We start from the raw sequence: 20,863 nt of genomic DNA, 5'->3' as shown, positions 1-20,863 counted from the left end.
ACGTGGAAAGATGAATTCATAACACGAGCCTTCAAAATGTACGAAGCGAAATACAGTTCTCTTATAAGTGATAATATCACTCAAAGTTTCATAGATCTAGGAGCCCGTGCAATAAGTCAGGTAGTTCCAATCGATGATGGAGATAACTATGCCACTGATCTTAAAAAGGATTTTATTTTAAACAGTGAAATAAAACGATTATCAGGACGGATAGCCTACACGTGGGGGCCCATACTTGCTCTAATTTCCACCGGTTTAATTACGGGTAAACATTTAAATTTTAAAAAAATCGGGTTTAACATAGTACCCGAAATAAATGGATTCAACTTCGCAAATGGTTCCGACTCAGCAAACGGAAACGACGACGACTCCCACACCGCAAACGGAAACGACTCCGACACAGCGCAACATAGAGAAAGTGACGTTACCGCCGAAGCATCCAGGGAGAGTTGCTGCAGGGAAGCGAGTAGCGGAATGGAACAGGCAAAACAAGGAGAAGAAACGCCAAGCAATGATTAATGATAGCGATGCGGTAGCGACTGAAGCAAACTGTATAGACCTACCGCCTACAATGAAAGAACAGTGTGATAGCTGGTATAATAAATGTTATCTTGTTTTAGGAATTGTGGGAGTTTCATTGACTGCATTAGGGCTATATTGGGGGCGTGCTCGGCATATTTGTCCCCCCCGGAAAGATGAACCACTTCAGAAAGCGAAAAAAACAGAGCCCGTAGCGGCTCCCTCCGGAACAGTTCCGACAGGGGTTCCTAGGGGAGGGGAGGGGAGGGGGAGGGGGGTGTTCCCAGCTCCTCTACATTGCATGAGATGGAGTAATACATAATTTTATTTATTATGACTAATGTTAAACCTGTTCTCCCCCATATTTTTTATTTTTATTTTTATATACTAGTCAGCAATCATGGATACTAAAACAGTTGTAAACACAATGTACGATGGTATTGTAATCGCAGGACTTGCGATGGGATATCTTATGATCTCCAGCAAATTTCTAAAAATTGATATGGGCGATCCAAGTCGTCCAAATTTAACTCGATTGGCAAAATTAGGCGGTGCGACTGCTGCCGCGGTTGCAACAAAAGATCTCCTTGAACAGAAAAATATTATTCCTGCAGAACCTTATACTTTGTAATAATATACAACCATGGCTTCAGCTATAGGAATGACAGTTCTTGGTGCTGTATTAAATGCAACGGCATTCACAGGTGGAAATATTATCGGACAAAAGCTTTCTGGGAATGGTGACGCTCTTATTGAAGAGAAAATTAGACATGATAAAGCATTAGAAAAATTTGAACATGATCGCAACGTCTGGTCAGAAAAAAGATTACTACAGGCTGACTGGGAAAGAGAAAATCAAGCAAAGGATGCACATGCTGCGGCAGAGTTAAGAGATACAGATGCAGAAATCCTGGAAGAAGCAGAAGCGGTGCAAAGCAACTCTACGTCAAGTCCAGTTCAATTCTCAGATTATTATCAGCCAAGTCAAGAGCAAAAAAAATATGAGATGATCTATATTGCTGGTGGATTGGTCGTGGGATGGTTTATCTTCCGATAGGGTTCCTTCGGAACGCACCGGTAGGCGGAACGACTACAGCAATTCAATACAAAAACTAATTGGCCAGTTATTGAAATTGATCATGTTTCCATCCTGATCTGTTATCCAAATACGCATTGAATCTATATAGTCTGAACCCTTTCTCAATGGCACGGAAATTGAGCTGTTTTTTAAATCATAGGTGATCTTTTCACCTATTCCTTTTGTATCCCGGATAGGAAGTGTTTGTAAACAGTTCGATACTACTCCCTGTATGTATTCATCCGAGCCACTATCGGAACGCTTTGTAACATATCTTCCAGTAAAATCAACGACATCTGAATGAACTATATATTTATTGACTGTTAAGAAATCTGCTCGACCTGGACTTATAGTACTTTTTGTCACGGGGTTGTTCTCATTTTTATCTGAAAAGCCGACGAGGTTAGCGAAGTTACCTGTAGCATTAAAAAATACTTTAACATCTTTATCCAAAGTTAGAAGAACGCGGCCTGTCGACAGATCTTTTTCAAAATTAATTTTCTGTTTCAACCCGATTGCTTTATTTAACCTATCGATATTGTAGTTACCTGGTTGTATTGATTTAGTCTTCTTCGGTCGGTCGCCTTCTTGATATTTTAATATACTATTCGCCCCCGTTATGTTATACCATGAGTTGAAGAGTGAACACTCGAGCAGTCTTATCTTCGTAAACTTTGATGCGTCAATACAAGGGTTAAAATACATAGTAACCGGTTTGCCTGTTTTGCTTTCAATATCAATGATCATCGTTGTACGTTGTATATTATTTTAATTTTTACTGTATATAGGTTAATTATGTCTGATTCAATTAACTTCGGGTTAGGTACAATTCGTGTACAAAATCTTGAGCTTGAAGATTTAAGTGATGTTAAAGTTAACAATAATACTAAGATAGCTACTAATCATAATAAGGATTACGTCCTTCGTTATAAGGACCGCGAGAAACTTTTTGTCTTAGCCTCTGCCGCGGTGCAAACCCACGAGCATGCAGTAGAATTTTCTGAACTGAAAGACATTGATGAGTCCATAATAGACGCTACAAAGGCTTCGAATGATCCAACTCCTTTTGCTCTGACGTGGGATGGGGATAGTAAGAAATTCATGCCTTATAATGTACCGCGTAACATCTTAGATATATTGGATAGTGAAATTGTAGGTGGGGTTGATGAACCACCAGGAACTCCGAATGTGATTTATTTTGATAGCAATGTAAACAAATATAAATTGTCCGATTTTTGTCTTTATCTTAAGCCTAATAACCCATACATTGCACTACTTGGTATACCGGTTCACCTTAAAATTAGTCCTCTTAATACAATAATGAAGGCAGATAATACACTGCGAAGGTGGATAAACGAGGGGGAGAATTATTGTTCATATACAGCTAGCAGGGTTCCAGTAAGATTATTTGGGATACCACTTTAAAGAAACTGGGTCTGAAAGTGTGGGGGAGGAGACAGCTGAATTAAATTTACAGACAGCCAATCAACAGATGACTGATAATATGAAAATAATTGAGCATGGTACAGTTGTTATCAAATGTATAAAATTAGGTACAGGAGATGAGTTTGATGATTTAGTTGGAAATATTGCTTTAAAAACAGATTCAAGAACGCCTTGCACTATTTTCATAACTATTGATAAAGACCGAAAAGATTTAGATATTTTTACTCATACCCAGGAAGAAAGTAGTTCCAACAACATTTCATTTGTTAAAAAAGATACAACTACTTACACTTTAGATATCAGTACCATTTATCTAAAACGTCTCATATTGTTTGAAGTAATGGTCTTCAGACATATTTTAAGTTCGGAGGAAAATTCTAAAATTTTATCTATCGTGTGAATAAGTTCGTACCAGCTCCGTGGGTTACTGCATATTGGAGCAGTTCTGGGTTTTTTCTTTTTTAGTATATATTGATGTTAGGCGCAGTCATAGCTAGCGCTGACTCAGGAACTCCCTCTTTACGCGCATGTGCGTAAGAGGGAGTTCCCTGTGTTAAAAAACAAGATGTTTATGTAGAAAAAACAAGATGTTTTGTAGGAAAAAACAAGATTTATCTCAAAAGTACACATACTTTTTACTACTAGCCAGTTATTATTTTGAAACGATACTTAATTACCAATCAGCTATCGAAGCAACTTTAACAAGCTTTGATCAAGTTGACCCTTCAGTCTACATGCCTAATTTTGAATGTTCAATGAACGGCAAGTTACCAAATGCCTGAAATGAAAATGCGAAATGTCTTCCACTTATAAAATACCACTAATATCCACAGTAAGATTCATAAACTTTGGTAAAGTCATTCCAGTTCGTTAAATATGCAAATCAGTAACCAGCTGATGTAAGAATGCTAAACGACTTTCATTAATATGTTATGAGAGTATTTTCGTTTCACACAGCGAGTTTTGTCAACTCTGAGTCTATTCAGATAAGTCTAATCAGAAAATTCATTAAATGTGCCAATTAGTAATTAGTTTATCTAAAAATGCAAAACAATGCGTATGAATATTACATCACGTGAGCTAACACGTGAGCTAAAATAAGAAAAAGGTAGGCTGCCTTTCAATACAATGGGTCTGGATACAAAGATGAAGGTAGAAGGTTAACTCTGTAGCTTGTGTTTGTAAACATTTAAATGATTACAGAAACTAATGCCAGGGGACGAATGTGAAGGGGAAAACATTGCTCAACGCCATTTACTCTGCCTGTCATGGTACAAAGACTGAACGACCAATACAACACGCATTACATCTAGGGCTGCGTTCACAAAACAGTTGGGGGGTAGGGCTGGTTGGAGGAATTCAGGGGGACTCGGAAATTTTTGGGGTAGTAGAGGAGGGACTTGAAAGTTTTGCTCTGCCTATAGGGGACCTGAAAATTTGTTTATTCCCTTTTTTACGATTCCAAGGTTTGGTGGGTAATTCAAGAATATTTAATATCATTTTAATGTCATCCAATTGCAAATGTTTTTAATCATTAAACAAGATCTAAAACCATTTTGTCACGTTTCGTTACTTTTGTCTCAAAAAAATCTAAAAATTTATAAATTTTCGTAAAAAAACAAAAAAAACAAGTAGGCCAAGTATCGGGGCAGAAGCTGCAACTGTTGATATTTTTTTCAATATTTTTATTCAATACATCAAATGCAGTTTCTTGCTGTCTCCCTACAGCATGCTGAAACACAATATTCAGTTAGTCGACAAAGCCATCATATGTGAATATTGGGTGATAATTGAATTAGAGTCCAGAGTGAAAGTCATTCGTCAATGATACAAATGCGGATTAGATATTCACAGGCTGTGTTCGCAAGCTGAATACTGGACAGCTCAACACGCTGTAGAACAAGAATGCAGTTATATAAACTGAACAAAATTATTGTCAAAATTATTAAAGTTAATACAGCTACTGCCTTGCTACTGCCTAAGGGCAGTGTCACTGTATCTGTATACCGGCATTGACACTGAGAGATAGCTCTGACTATGAAGTAGCTGAAGAAGAGTTCGGGTCATGTGACACTCATGACAGTGAAACATATTTGTACACAAGATCAGGCCAGAAAGCAACACAAGACCGGAACACTTGAAAGTTGTGAGGGAGTTTTGAATCCTGGCATATGAGAATAATTAAATAATTAAGAAAAAAGATTGGGGTCACCATGCTTGATTTTCTAAATTTTCACATTCTCATCGTAAAATAAAACAAGAAACACGATTGGACCTAATTTGGAAGAATTGGATCTTTACATATTTTTCAAATTTATCAAATGTGTTAGGTTATAGCTGAATGTTGCAATATTACAAAGTATTCCTAAACACAAGTGTATTGCTTAAAAAGGAAAGAAGATGAGCTTCAATTTTTAATTTAAACCGACATAACTTCATCCAATTATCCCAAATTAGTTCCAGTTGTGTTAAATGTGAAACTTTGTACTGATTTCATGAAAAAATGAGTGACTAAATGGAATCATTTTAATTTTACCAAATTTACCATTATTACACCAAAAATTTCAGAGAGTAAAAGGTTATTTGATGGAATATTTTAACCTTCCAGTATTGTCAATTTTATAAAACTCATAAGTAGCATCTAATGTAGCCAGGAATTCACAATTTGCATATTCTCTACTGATCGTCATTTTGTGTGCTCTTCAGCAGGTGCCATTTGCATGGCCAGATCGAGTTGGATCAACTAAAGTCGGCTTTGACTGATAAATCAAAAAACCCACTGTCTTTAAAAATGAATCAACTTAAGAACCTGCCTTAAAAATATGGCTCTGCCAACTGCTAATAACCGTGGTAGTGTTGAACATTTGCAAGCAGAACTGCTAAATACATGTTTATTTTTTCTTCGCGTGCATCTCTAATGAATGTGCAGATACATGAAATGCCTGGGGGGAATTGAACTTTTTTGATCATATAGACGGGAGAACTTGAAAATTTTTGAGGGTATCCACGGGAGATCTCAAAAAATGAGATTTCAATGAGATTTGCGATCCTCTAGCCCCCCCCCCCCCCCAACCGTTATTTGTGAACGCAGCCTTAAGGATGAATTCGGACTGATACCGGGATCATTCAACAGACAGAATTTTTTTTATAATTTTCTAGCGATGATAGAAATGTCTGCATGGCCAAACGATTCGCTTCTTCACAAACACAGTTTTTACACACAGCACATAACTGTTGGTTGCCATGCCATTCTCCTACTCCGTTCGCATATACTTTCATCTTCGCTAAGAGCCCCGCTTATGAATAGCGCCATTTGTATAAAGGATCTGCAACAGTCGACGACGGCATATCTATATCCAGCTTCTACTACAATTTTGTCACATTGATGCAAATTACGGGGAAACCACATACTCTTGATGCTCAATGTATTTGTTGTTTCCAACACAGTTCATATGGCAGTAGATTGCGTTATACAAAAATAAACAGAACACTTACCATGTTGGCCATTACAATAGGTTCCAACAAACGTGGCCAGAAGGCCGAATAACAAGACATGGTGAGACATGGATTTCTTCGTCATCTTGTCCGGAAGACTAAAGAATTTTAAATCTAAAACAGAAATAAATAATGAAGAAATAAACTAGATAATTAATTGGCAAATATATCAGAGCTATTAATAGGAGAAATTCATTTGTAAGCCCATGACAATAATAAATACGAAGAGCCATCTTTAAAATTTAGTAGCGAGAGAAAGTGTGCGTTTCATGCGTCAAATGTTCTGTATTTCATACTTCGTTTCACCTGTTCTTGTTCCCCATTGTCTCACACAGTTTAAACAATTCACCTTTGTATCTTCGTTTGTTGAATATCGACAACATTCCCAATTCTAAGGATCACCATATGCAAAACGTTCGGCTACATGCTGCCACTGTCATTACAAAGACAAGATTCCTAATATCCTACTTTTCCAGAGATGAAATAAATTATTCATGGTGAATTGTATGCATTCTAAGGCTAGGAACTTGAAGTTAAACGAACTCTTCATGAATGAAATGGTCCTTCTAAGATCAAGTTACTGAAATAATGCGACACCGCAAGCTTCAGATTATATCTGTATTGTCCTTTAAAGATATGTGCCAAGGAAAAAGTAAAATTTCGCAATTTTCTTTATGATATCATATCTTGTAGGCTACAGTATAGGAACACATTCCAACACTGATAGCTGCATGTCAGTTTTGCTGATAGCTAGCTTTGTTTTCAACAGGAAGCTCACCAGCTAAACGGAGTGCTGTTTTTCTCATTCTTATAAAATGATATGCGAAACATGCCCAAATCTGACCTTTTGAATGTACAAGAAAATTACAACAAACAATGTTGTTGTAGACAAACAAAATCAGTTCATAGTACCGAAAATTATAAATTCTAACAAGTTAAATAGCTGTTCTGATTCTCTAAAAACATGTCCGCTTAGTACCAGCCACTTTTTAATTCAAAACAAAATTTTCAACGACAGCACTTAAAGCTTGTCCAACAATATTATTCAATTTATTACAGCAAATTTGGCATATACAAGTCATCGTAGAGGACAAAAACTCTTCTGAAATACGTTTATAATTGGTAAAGTATTTTCTGACGCTTTCATATAAAAAAAACCTCTGAAAATATAATGTCGAAAAACATCAATGATGGAGTTAATTGAAAAATGATAAGATACGCACAAAATTGATAAACGTCTGACAGGTGCTTTCAAGATAAATGTTGTTTGAACAAAGATGATAAATAAACAGTGCCAAAATATTTATGCAATTACCGAATCATTAAGACAAAAAGTATGAGTGGAGTCATCCTTACGAATATGAAGTCTAAATTTGAAAGCTATATATGAGTAAATAATATGGCGACAGTGACAAAAAGGTGACTGAACCTTAATATATGCAAATTACATCCTGATTTGAACAAATCAGAACGAGTTTATGTCTAGAACGCAACAACGCCAATTTCAAAGCCACCCGATGGCTAGCTACAGAGAAAGGCATTTAAAAAAATGAAAAGGAAACACTCAAACATTTACATATGTAAACTTTATTCAAATCTGCATCAGGGTATCTCATTGCAAATCGAAGAAGTGGACCAGAGTTTGTGAGAAGAGCACTCCGTCTCCCATAGAATAGTAGCCAGCGAGACGTCGCCGGGGGAGGGGGTTATTGAACAACTAAAAGTTTTCAAAGGCCGAGAAAAAAATTGTGCTGTTCCGATAACCCGACCTACCCCATTTTATACCTGCCGACCCTAACCCTTTTAAATCTACGTAAACGTGGAAGGAAAAAAGGAAGGAAAACCTCATACTCAAATCACGCATTCATTACCTGGCATTTGATTTTTGCTTGAACGAGGATGTCTTTTATGTTTTTATCCCTTTTATATGTATGATACGTTTTCTGGAAATGTTGTGGCCAGCAGTGTTTGATCGCCCTGCACACGCGTAAATGCATTCTTAAAAATAAAAATATTTTGGAAAAAAACCTGCCGACCTACCTATACCCTATTTTTGAAAACCGTGTTATCGGAAAAGCACAATTTATTTGAGGGCCTAACATAGTTTATTTCTATGGATGGTACATACTGCCAGTCGTTGTCCCTTTTTCGCCTGCATCCGTAAAATCTACGTCTAATATAATATAATATGGTTTAATATTTGCAAACAATAAATATGTAAACTTATCATGTCATACACAAGATCAAGCTCACACGCTACTACGTCAATGTCATTATCATTACATGCATGAGTTCTCGACTTACTGCATGGTCACCAAGCGAAAGATAATAAGTGTAGTGGGCGAAATGTAGCAAGCGTATTATACGTATTACATAAAAATAGCAAAGTTAACGTCAGTTTATAATCTCCATAACATATGTTCTGTAGAATGTCTAATTTTTACAGACGACGGACGGACGCAGATGATTTACACCGACGGAAAAGTCACACACTTATATGGTGGGCGAGATGTGACGTTGGCCAGCGGAGCTGACAGTAGCAAAGTGGTTTCTGAACAATAGACAAACAACACTCAATCCAGTAATACGATCTGATGAAAAGTGAGTATTTGAGTGTAGAGGACAAGTCTTTAGCTTCTTGGTTGGGCCATAGACTTTAGAGAAACTCTTCAGTCCCGGGATGGACACTTCACGTTTAGCAGATAGATTTTGTTTCGACTTCACTACTATGAGACCAGTCGGGTTGGGCTTTAGGTCGATGCCTAGAACTCCCCTAGTCGATAGTAATGGGCAATAAATCGTTACTCTCGATTTATGCAGCATCGGTTTCCTGACATGCTTCTAGGGCATTCTGCGTTGCTTAGACGCAGGACCTTTCCGCATCTCATGAGAGATATGACATTCTGATAACCGTCACTTCTTATAACCCGTAAAAGGGGGGCCACGCGGGGTTGTTATAAGAATCATAGAACCTTGATGGCAGACTGGAGAGGGTAGTGATTGTAGCATCAGTGCCGCCAACTGCAAATGTTGCAGTTTTGCAAAATCATCGCGGAACATATTTCAAGAGGTAATATACTGATTTTACGTAATTTTTACCTTGATCTAAAATTTGGAGGGGAAAGTAGAGTCGTTCGTAACTACCCTCCTATGGCCATACGCGGAAAATATGCTCTCCCTCTGAATTATGGTGCCCACTGCCCTCCAGTATCTAAGGTCTGTCCGCGCCCCACTCCCCACAACTATTCAAGCTCCCCACTACCTTCTCCCCACCACTAAAATTCCCCATTGCAAAACTGTGAGAGCAAAGATCACATCATTTCAACATTTAGACATTGCTTCCACCTAAATTAGGCACTTAATCTTCCCTGAAGTTTTTTTTTAAACAAATTTTTTATTGAGGTCATCAAAATAGTTTACAATCTCAATAGCGGGAGGGTACATACATGTCTATTACAAAAACTACATGCAATGATATCAATAAACGTCAGTCAAGAAGTCTCAGAGACTGTGTACACATAAGATTTTCCAACTACATGTAATAAATTCACTGTATTGCGGTTCTAGGAATAAGAGTTGTTAGAATACCACCCCATTTCTTGTTGTGTAAAGTCAATTTGTTCTTTTTGAATGCTATGCAATATTCTACTTTCTGTATCTTTTGTAGTAATCTTTTGAAAATCAAATGATTTGGTTTTTGATTTTCCATCTTTGCCAGATAAATATGACATTTGGCAATCAGTATTAGAAACGAGAGGTTCTTTTCTCCAATTAGTATTTGCCTTGCTCTAGGAAAAACATTAAGACCAACTCTACTACCCCATAATATGAGAAAACCAGCCAAGAACTCCATTGTAAATTCACAGTCATAGAAAATATGTGATAATGTTTCAACTTCCTTTTTACAAAAAGTACATTTATTTGATGGAACCCTTGGTGGGGTCATTTTAGACAGAACACTATTGGTAGGTAAATTGTTATGTAGAATTTCGGTATCGATTGTAACCTTGTAAGGAAGAGTATAAAGATGAGCCCATCAGTCAATACTTGTATTAAAAATATGATTGAAAAAACATTTGATTTCGGAGAAACGAACTAGTAATCTATGATGGATTTTGTGATATTTCTTGTAGTACATGCATTTATTGCAATTTTCATAGATCCGACTTTAAAAATGATCTGTTGATCTAGCAGAGTAAAATTCGTGATGGAATCATTGTTCTTCCGCTTGCTTGGCATTGCTTTCATCAAACCAAACCATTTGAGAATGGAAGACTGGGGAACACCCCTGTCCTTCATCTCATCCCAGTTCAGAAAATTACCATTTCTTTTAAACAATTGACCAACATAAATAAAACCACAATCATAGAATTCTTTGAAGAAAATTGATTTTCTTCCAAACAGAACGTTTTTGTTGTTCCAAATAATTTGTTTCGAACCATCTTCATCTTCATTTTGGACTACACAGACAACATACTGTGTAAAAATCCTGAGAAATCAACATGTGACTTCCCTGAAGTGCTATCGACCAAGACATTCCCATTCCTCTACCTATTTTCCGGTAGCCATCGACAGAAATTTTCTTCCCGTCCACTGTAAAAACTGAAATTTCTTCCCCACCCACTATAAATATGGACTTTTCTCCCCGCCCGCTCATTAGTTTTTAAATTTGCCCGCCCCCTGAAAAACTGCGCACCAACACCTGTTTGCACGAACAGCTTCGTTGGCTGCACATGTAGCATCTAAGAAAGACTGCTCTTTCCCGAGTATCTCTAGAGTGTTTGGAACGCAGCCTAAAATTCATGAGGTACTTTCACTGACATTCTCGTCCGTTTCCTATAGGTAAGCGGATGAGTAGGAGGCGGTTTACGGAATTTAACGGTACAGTTTGCCAGTAAAACTCCGAGGCCCGCAGGGCCGAGGAGTTTTATGGCAAACTGTACCGTTAAATTCCGTAAACCGCCGACTACGAGTTCGCTGACCGTGTTATACCACGAATTGCCACGAATTAGAGCCTTGTTTGCACGCCGAAAGTTTTTATTTGTAATTTTAGTGCAGTGCAAGTTGAAACTTTGGCAGGAAAACATTCACGCGTTTTGACACCTTGTTGAACGAAAGTATAAAAAATAACCCATGATTGGATAAAACAAAGTTGACATGTGTTGCTATTGTAGTGCGATGACGTGGTTGCGCACCTGGTTTGACTTGAATTGTATGAATTATGTTTGATTGATTGGTTGGTTGAATGAAGTGAAAAGGTGCGTGTTGTGCATATCGACGTTAGAGTCACGCTTTGCTCATTGGGTCGAAAACTTTGAGCAGCATACACGCATTGCCGAGTCGCTCTACGTATATCGATATGGCGGATGAAGTACAAATGAAAGCTGTATCCGGTGCACTTCAACTACCAAAGCCAAAGATGGAAAAGAAAAGTCCCCCTGTCACGCCAGTGCTAACGGCCACAATCGGAAGACCAAGCTACACAGCCACGTCAGAGAAAGGCGCAACAGAAACTGCAAGTACAAAAAAAATACGTGTAGATCCACAATGACTGTGGTACTGCGTGTGTGTTTGCCTGTAGCTAGATTTAACTTTACCAAAGGCGACTGAAATCTCTACATTCAGTGTTGATAACTGACTTTGAAGTCTTAAATTTCAGCTTCGAATGATCGTGATAACAATAACCTTAACACAGAAGTGATATTTGCAATCAATACCGCTATTTCACGGTGACCTGTAATTGATTTTGAGATGTACAGTCGTGCAAAATTAATTCAGTCCGGTGATTCTTTTAAAGTGTCTTTACTCTGTACTTGATGGTAAAATAAATTTATTCTGGTATAATGTCTCGCATTTGTTTTTTTTACTCGTCGCCATGTGACTTTCTTTTGTTTAAAAAGTGTCCATTTTACAAGTGTCCGATTTACTAGTAAACCGGACAGTTTTTAACAAAAGAACTGTCCGATTTACTGGTAAATCGGACACTTTTAAACAAAAGAACTTGTAAATCGGACACTTTTTAAACAAAAAGAAAGCCAGGTGGTATATAATTAAATATTCGGTTATGGAAATTAGAGAGCATGGTTAGAACAATGGGCACGAGGCGGAGAGTGGTATAACTTGAGTAAAACATTACAGCAAAGACATTTGCATATCTTATGTAACCTGAATTGGTAAATTCTCAAACATAAAACAAACAATTATCACTTACGATGCAAGAAGGTGCCCTTCTGATCGCTGAAGGAAGGTTCAAGCCTTGATGGGAGTAAGTCTTCTTTGATGTGAGACACAGCTCGCCTGGACTTTAAATGATATTTCTACACGAGATGCAAGGTTTAAATATCAGTGTAGGCTACGCATGCTAGATGTTCTCACGACTTCTGCCCCTCCGCTCTGCAACCTGGTTTAATAGTTTTTACAGTTTTCCGGTTTTCATGGAAAGAAAGCGAATTCGATCATATCTGGGTTAGTTGTGCAAATTTATCATAATTTTTCTCCCCTAATGCCGTCATGTTAAACAGCTTTAATCATCTTAAACAATGAAATTTTGTTCAACATTAATGATGTATGTATTGTCTGACATGTAGCTACTAGATTGTTAAATCTTTCTTTTTGTTCATCAACAGTAAATTGTTTACCGCGCCTCTGAGAATAACATCGCTTATATGTTTTTATGATTATAGATTGATTCTTATGTGGGTTTTTTATCTTTATTGATGATTTTCCATTATCTGTTAACTTTCATACTCTAAATATGTATGCAGATGACCAAACGCTACATGTCAAGGATGCAGTTAATGTAGATGTAAATGGTGTACTTTAAACGATGGCATTCTTCAAATTTTAATTACATAAATTACAACGGCAATAAATGATACAATCACAGTGTAATTTTATTCTCTGCCTGCCAACATTACCAGTTTTGCCATTTCTATAGAGTGACATTATACCAGGCACATTCTGCAGGATGAGAACTTCAAGCTCTGGTCGAATGCGCAGACTTCAAGGATTGGTCTAATGCGCAGACTTTGTCAGTTTATCCTAGGGTCCAATATACCATATCATGGCTTGATTACTGTGTTATTGTGACTCGACACGACCTTGTATTGATAAATGTTTACTATAATGCTTTTCAATCTGCCTTATGACTTTCATTCTATCAATCTCTCTTATATATGCCTGATGTACATGTGGTTTCTGTTAGACATGCCTGATGTACATGTGGTTTCTGTTAGACAACGATGTTAGTGATTTACTCAGCTTTAACAGACGTGTGAACTCTTTTATCATAAGACACACGATGGAATGTCTAAGCTGATTACTTCACGATCACCATACACTCATTGTCCTTCTTTAATATTTTGAGTCTGCAAGCATATCAGTCATCCAACGAAATCGTTCTTTCTCACATATCCAAACATGACTCCCGGAGAGGCCCGGGCATTCAGTCCCGAATGCGGTACCGTTGTACCCTCAACATTTCGAATATAAAAGTACGAAATCGACAATTTTCTGAAAAGACGAGGATTAAAATGTCTGCAATTTTTGGCCCAATATCGATGTCAAAACTTTACGCGATAGGTCAAAAAGTCATACAACAGTAAAAAGTCTACATTTTACCGCATGACTACCCAACCCGATTCGCTACTCAAGACAACTTTCCTTTACCAACAGTAAACCTTTCATAAAGTAAACACGATGTAAAATATGCAGCCACCAGCCACTGGAATTCTCTACCTAACTACATAAAAAATACAACAAACAGATATACATTCAAAACTATCTTAAAAACTCACCTTTTCACCAATTGAACAGTTTTTGCATCCTTTTCTTGTATAATTATTACTTTTCAGTTATATTTAATGTAAATATCATTTTCAATTATATGTACAGTTATAGATTAGTGCAAGTCTTGTACATTTATTATATGTCTTTCGCAGTTACATACTTGTGTATATGTATATTAAGTTGTCTGGGTCACGGACTAGACTAGTTCTGATCGAACTATTTCCGTGACCTCATCAGATTTTTGATAAGTTTACTTACTTAACATGTATATATATATTTTCATCTGGTGAAATAAATTCAATTCAATTCAATTCAATGTTGATAAGAAGTCTACATTCTCGAAAAGGGGTCGTTCAATCCCGCAGTACATATATACGCATGTGCTTTTCCTGACTCAGTACCCTTGGGCAGGGACATAACCGTATGAATTGTAGGCATCGTTATGAAGCCGCATAGGCCGTGTTGAACAAAGTATACAATCTGAAGTCGGAGACCCGAAAATCCTGATACCGATACGGTCGTTAGAAGCGACAAAATTAGCAAAATTGATAAGGATACGGCGTTAAAGAACAAACTGTTCCGTAGAAATGAACTTTCAAGTGCGTATACGTTAGAGGCGTAAATTTAAGTAAGCGATATATGCAATCGCTTTTTTTGTTAGAAATTCAGTAATGTAGCTAGGTTGGTGCTCGGCGAAGAATGGATGAAGCCGTTGACTGGTGATTTTGTAGAGAGACTAAAGCACTGTTAAAAGTTGCTAAATATGGGATGACGAAATATATTGAATATGGTCCGCAGGTAAGACAACTTCCAATCTATGCAACGTCCGTGTATATTTTTTCACGGTAAAAGACTAAAGTTCAAGATACAGCTTTTAAAACATTCCTGCAGAAAGTAAATTCGTTGTAAATGATATCCTGTGTCCGGAATCGACCTCGTTTAGCATCCTTGTTGTCGTCCGCTGCTCCACAGATATGTGGATCTCTATACTGGCTCTGGCACAACTTCACCGGAAGTTGAAATAAACGCAGGCCTTTTATATAAAGATGATGACTGTCCGTCAACATCTTTGTATAACTTAAAATAAAATTCAGATTGAGGTTCAGAAATATTATATATATATATATATATATATATATATATATATATATATATTCTGCGATTCCCCGACTCAATGACAAGGCCGATACATAGACTAATTGTTTGTATTCTCTATTATCATCATACCGCACCTGTATCATTTAAAGGCACTGACTTCATTTTGACTACCCATTACTACATGCACTTTTAACTGTATACATGTGCATAATGTTTATGTATTTCTTTAAAAGTGTCATTCTTTACATGATTATTTTTTAAATTTGATGACTTTCAATCATAAGGTATAGCACCAGCTTCTGCATGAAGTGGAAGCAGACCCAATCAATATCAGTGCATTTGTTATTTCTTCAAGCATATTACTCTTTGCTGGTGTCTAATAAGTTCAAGTATTCTATCTTCTGGATAGGCAACTAGCTACATTTTGCTATCCATTACAAACACGATTGGAACTAATTTGGGATAATTGGATGGTGAAGTAATGTCGATTCAGGCTGCAAATGTAACCTCATCCGCTTCTCTTTTCAAGTTACACTCTTTTTTATGAGTTATTTGCAATATTGCAACATTCAGCTATAGGGCACCTAAAATATTTGAGAAATTTGAAAAATGTAAAGATCCAATTATCCCAAATTAGTTCCAATCGTGTTTACATTAATTTAGTGTACACATTCTCTTGTCTCATTATGTATCGCTATTTCCACACTTTGCAGGGTGACCCCTTACTCTTATTGTTGATTTGGTAAGAGAATGGTTGAAGGTGTTATTTAGGAAAGTTTAAGCAAAAGTTTAAGCCTTTCACTTTCGAGGCGCATACTACCTTAATTAGCTCGAACGCATTTGTACAGGCACTGTACTGCCATGCATTCAGGTGACCTGACGGCACGCTGAACAACTTTTTACCTTTGACCTTCTGCAAAATGGTATGCTTACCCTGCCTGCTTCCTGGCAAATGTCAAAATAGACTGCTAGACGCGACGTTGTTTCTTCGGACTTTCGCTATGTGACATTTTTGGCAAATTGCGATAGTTGACAGTGTTCAAATGAAGGCGACTTCTCTTATCTGTGTTACTTGAATGAACAGTCCACGCGTGCGCGCGCTTCTTTTTGCATTTTCCCGCACAAAGATCTTTAATTATTCGTTTAAACAGCAAAAGAGCTTCATTTTATCCAGCGCACTACAAAATGTAAACTTGATCAAATTAACCTGGCGTACAATAAACCATAGCTACAATATAAACAATAGCGAAGAGTCAGTGTAAGTACAGAGACACTTGACAATAAACCATCAATTCAAAGCACACGTGCTGGGAATCGTCTTGGATGTATTAGCGATTTTATCAGTACCGCTATTCCAGGAGGTGATCAGTATAGATTTACTGGTAGTGGGCGTTTACTTAAAAAAGAAGAACCCGAACAACGACGCGAACGCGAAACCAACGGCGACCAAGACGGATGGGAGTGAACCAGCCCCCGGGTCACTGATTTCAATTTCTCAGTGGAACATTAATGGTTGGACTGTAAAGAATAAAGAACTACCGGAAAACATTATTTTATGTCAGAAATCGGATATCTTTGTCTGAACGAGACTCACTTGAAAAGAGATGAAACCATTGAAATCGATGGGCACACCTGGTTTGGTTTCAATAGACCAGCTGTGCATAAGAATGCCATTCGCGCATCTGGTGGTGTCGGTGTACTTGTAAAGAACTCGTTGTTCAATTCATTTTCTGTGTCCATCATTGACAAAGGTCGTGATGGTATACTCGGTCTCAAATTTGTCAACAAGTTTACAGATTATAGTTTTTTGGTGTTTACTTGTTATTTGTCACCGAGAATTCTACTTGGGGTAGAGATTCAACTTCTTTTTTTAGTCATTTAATTTGTCAGCTCTATATAAATTCCGATGTTGATAATGTTATTATTTGTGGTGATCTAAATGGCAGAGTTGGTTCATTGCTAGATTATGTACCAGATATTGATAATATAGGTGAAAGATGTTGTATAGACCATACTATCAACAAACATGGAGAAAGCCTTATTGAGTTTTTGAAAGACATCAAAATGTGTATTGTGAATGGTAGGATTACTCCTGCCAATGATAATTTTACTTCAATTTCTCATAGAGGTAAAGCGGTAGTTGACTATTTTATTCTACCGCACAACAATATTGAGTATTGTAAGGAATTCAAAGTGTTACCAGTATCTCAGTTGATTGATTGTTTTAATTTGCATGGACTTTTAAGTGATCGTGCTGCTCCAGATCATTCTATTCTTTCTATTGTGTTTTCAACATGCGAGGATTGCATGTATAAAGCGTCTTCAAATATGTCTGGTTCCACTAGTGAAGCAACACAAAGAAAGTACAATATTTCAAGTATCCCACCTAATTTCCTTGATTCTGATATGTGTAGGCATGCCATAATTCAAATCGTAGATACTATACAAGCTAGCCAACAAAATCAATATGTCATTGATAATTTGTATGATTCTCTCTGTCAGTGTATTTTTCATGAAATGGACTCGAGACTTGATTACCGAGATTTTCCTACTTGTTCTAGAAAACGTAAAACGTCTAAACCATTCTGGTCGAGTGAACTTCCAGTCTTTGGAAAGATTTAAGGGAAAAAGAACGTAAATTTCTGAATAGTCATTGTTCTAAAAGAGTTGGTTTAGTTTTGAAACACGAGTTTTTGACAGCACGAAGAAAGTTTGATAAAACTTTTCGAACTGCCAAGAGAGAATATCATCGTAAGTTGATGTCTAATATAGATTATTTAAATGCGTCAAATCCAACAGAATTTTGGAACAAAATTAATAAGTTAGGACCTAGGTGTAAGAAGGACATTCCTTCTGAAGTTTATGGTGACAATGGTATGATAATTAATGATATTAATTTTGTTTTACATAAATGGAAAAGTGATTTTGAGGGATTGTATATTTATTGATATCGAGAATGAATCGACTTTCGATGATTCTTTTTATACAAAAATCATCGGTGCTAAAACTCAGTGTGAACAATGTATCTAGCAAATAATGCAAGTCTTAATGTGTATCTGAATAGTGATATTTCTTTACAAGAAGTTGTCTATGTTGTTAATCGCTCTAAATGCAACAAGGCAGTTGGTCCAGATAAAATCCCATACGAGATCTTAAAGAATGATCATGCGATTAAGATTCTTCATAACCTTTTCCAACTTTGTTTTACTTCTGGTAGAGTGCCCTCACAGTGGGGAAAGGCAGTAATCAAACCCATCCCAAAAAGTTCTCTGTCTGACCCACGTGTCCCGTTAAATTACAGGGGGATTAGTTTATTGTCTAATATTAGTAAGCTTTACTCTGGTATTTTAAATAATAGATTAACGAAATACCTTGATTTAGAAAAAATAATAGTTGACGAACAGAATGGTTTCAGAAAAACAAGAACTTGTCTTGACCATATTTATGTACTTACTCTATTATACGAAATAGAAAAGCTCAAAATTTACCAACTTTTTCTGTTTTTGTTGACATGAAAAGGCTTTCGATTGGGTTGACAGGGACTTACTGTTCTACAAATTGTTGCAAAATAATATTAATGGGAGGTTCTATGAGTCTATTAAAAGTATGTATTGTAACTCTTTATCATGTATTAATGTAAACGGAAACCTTACCGTCTTGGTTTGCAACAACTTATGGAGTCAGACAAGGTGATGTACTTTCCCCAACACTTTTTTCTATTTTTATCAATGATTTAGCAATTGAGATTAATGATTTAGCTTTAGGTATCCCAGTTGGTAACTCATTAATTAATATTATGTTGTATGCCGATGATATTGTTTTGCTTGCTGAAAATGAGACAAATTTACAAAAGATGATTGACCATCTACAAGATTGGTGCAAAAGGTGGCGTATGATGATGAACAAGTCCAAAACACAAATTGTTCATTTTCGAAATATGGGACAAATGAAAACAGACTTTATTTTTCAATTTGGTGGTACAAATCTTGACGTAGTTTCTCAGTATAAATATTTGGGTTTAGTTTTGGATCAGTTCTTAAATTTTGAAGTGACTGCTGAAACCCTAGCAAGTGCTGCAGGTAGAGCTTTGGGATCAGTTATTTCTAAGATACACATGTTTAAGGATTTTAGATATAACACTTTTACAACTCTATTTCATTCTTGTATTACTCCAATTTTAGACTACTGTTCTGCAATTTGGGGCTACCGTTTCTCTTCAAAATGTGAGTCAATTCAAAACAGAGCGATTAGATATTTTCTTGGTGTCCACAAATTTGCCCCTATACTTGTATAAATGGAGATATGGGTTGGGACCCTTGTCTATTAAGAAATAAATTGAACATGGTAAGACTCTGGAATAGATTAGTAGTTATGCCTGATAACAGAATGATTAAGCAAGTTTTTACTTGGGATATCAGTTTAAAATATAAAAACTGGGCTAAAGATATGTTTGATTTATTTTCAGAAATTGGTTTGCAGGAGAAATTTGGTAATTTAGAGGTTTGTAGTATTCCTGTCATGAAAGATGCATTAAAAACGTTGTATATTAGTAACTGGACATCCCACTGAGTGAAAAGCCCAAATTGCGTACATATTTGATGTTTAAGACGGAATATGGAATGGAGAAATATTTACAGTTTCCCATTTCTAGATCAAAAAGATCACTTTTAGCACAATTGAGAGTTGGTATCTTACCTCTAAAAATTGAACTGGGCGTTACATGAATGTGCCTAAAGAGGAAAGACTATGTGATTTTTGTCCAAATGTAGTAGAAGATGAGCTCCATTTTATTTTTGATTGCACACTTTACAATGTTATTAGGAAACAATTGTTCTCTAAAGCCAGAAACTTGTGCTCTGTATTTGATTCATTTGATGTACATCAGAAACTCAAATTTCTAATGAGCGACATGCCATCCCAATTGGCATCCTATGTCTATCATGCATTTTCAATGAGACAAAAGCTTCTTATACTTAAATTACATTTCGAGCTATTCATATCTATGTACTTTATTTACTGTTTTAGTGTCTTGTAAGCCCTTGGGGCTGGGTGTGGCAACCAAGCTGTTTAAGACCACACATGACACTTTAATAAATAAATATAACATAACATAACATAACCGCTGTGTCTTCGAAAAATTTGCACTTTTTCTAAAATTCCAGAAGGAAGGGCAGCTGCCCCTTGCCCCCCCCCCCTCAGGCTACGGCTATGGTTATATTAATGAGACAGAGTAGAGAGCTGTTTTATTGGTAAAATAAACGGATGAATGAATACATATACTTTATAGCTCAGAACACATATCATCGGATTGAAATTAGCTTCTACGGTACCTATTCAACTGAAAGTCAAATATTGATTTCTAACGATTATGCATGTTATTTCATAGATATGGGAAGGGGAGAGAGTTTTTTTCCCTCCCGTTATCTGCGGTACTAATCA

At 36.7% G+C, this 20,863-nt stretch overlaps 1 protein-coding gene across 1 annotated transcript in view; it reads right to left on the bottom strand.

Annotated features, from left to right (window-relative positions):
• The window catches only part of LOC139145143 (lactadherin-like), a 41,566-nt gene extending 28,631 nt beyond the window's left edge, over window positions 1–12,935 (bottom strand). The window contains exons 1-2 of the mRNA XM_070716116.1: window positions 12,750–12,935; window positions 6,539–6,652 (exon numbers count right to left, since the gene is read on the bottom strand). The gene's annotated coding sequence lies outside the window, so the exon portion shown is untranslated. The remainder of the gene's footprint in view (window positions 1–6,538; window positions 6,653–12,749) is intronic.
• Between the last annotated feature and the right edge of the window lie 7,928 nt (window positions 12,936–20,863).

The sequence above is a fragment of the Ptychodera flava genome, chromosome 12, assembly GCF_041260155.1.
Source record: "Ptychodera flava strain L36383 chromosome 12, AS_Pfla_20210202, whole genome shotgun sequence".
NCBI classification, from domain to species: Eukaryota; Metazoa; Hemichordata; class Enteropneusta; family Ptychoderidae; genus Ptychodera; species Ptychodera flava.
Note: the sequence above shows the minus strand (reverse complement) of the source record. Positions and strands in the feature narration are given on the sequence as shown.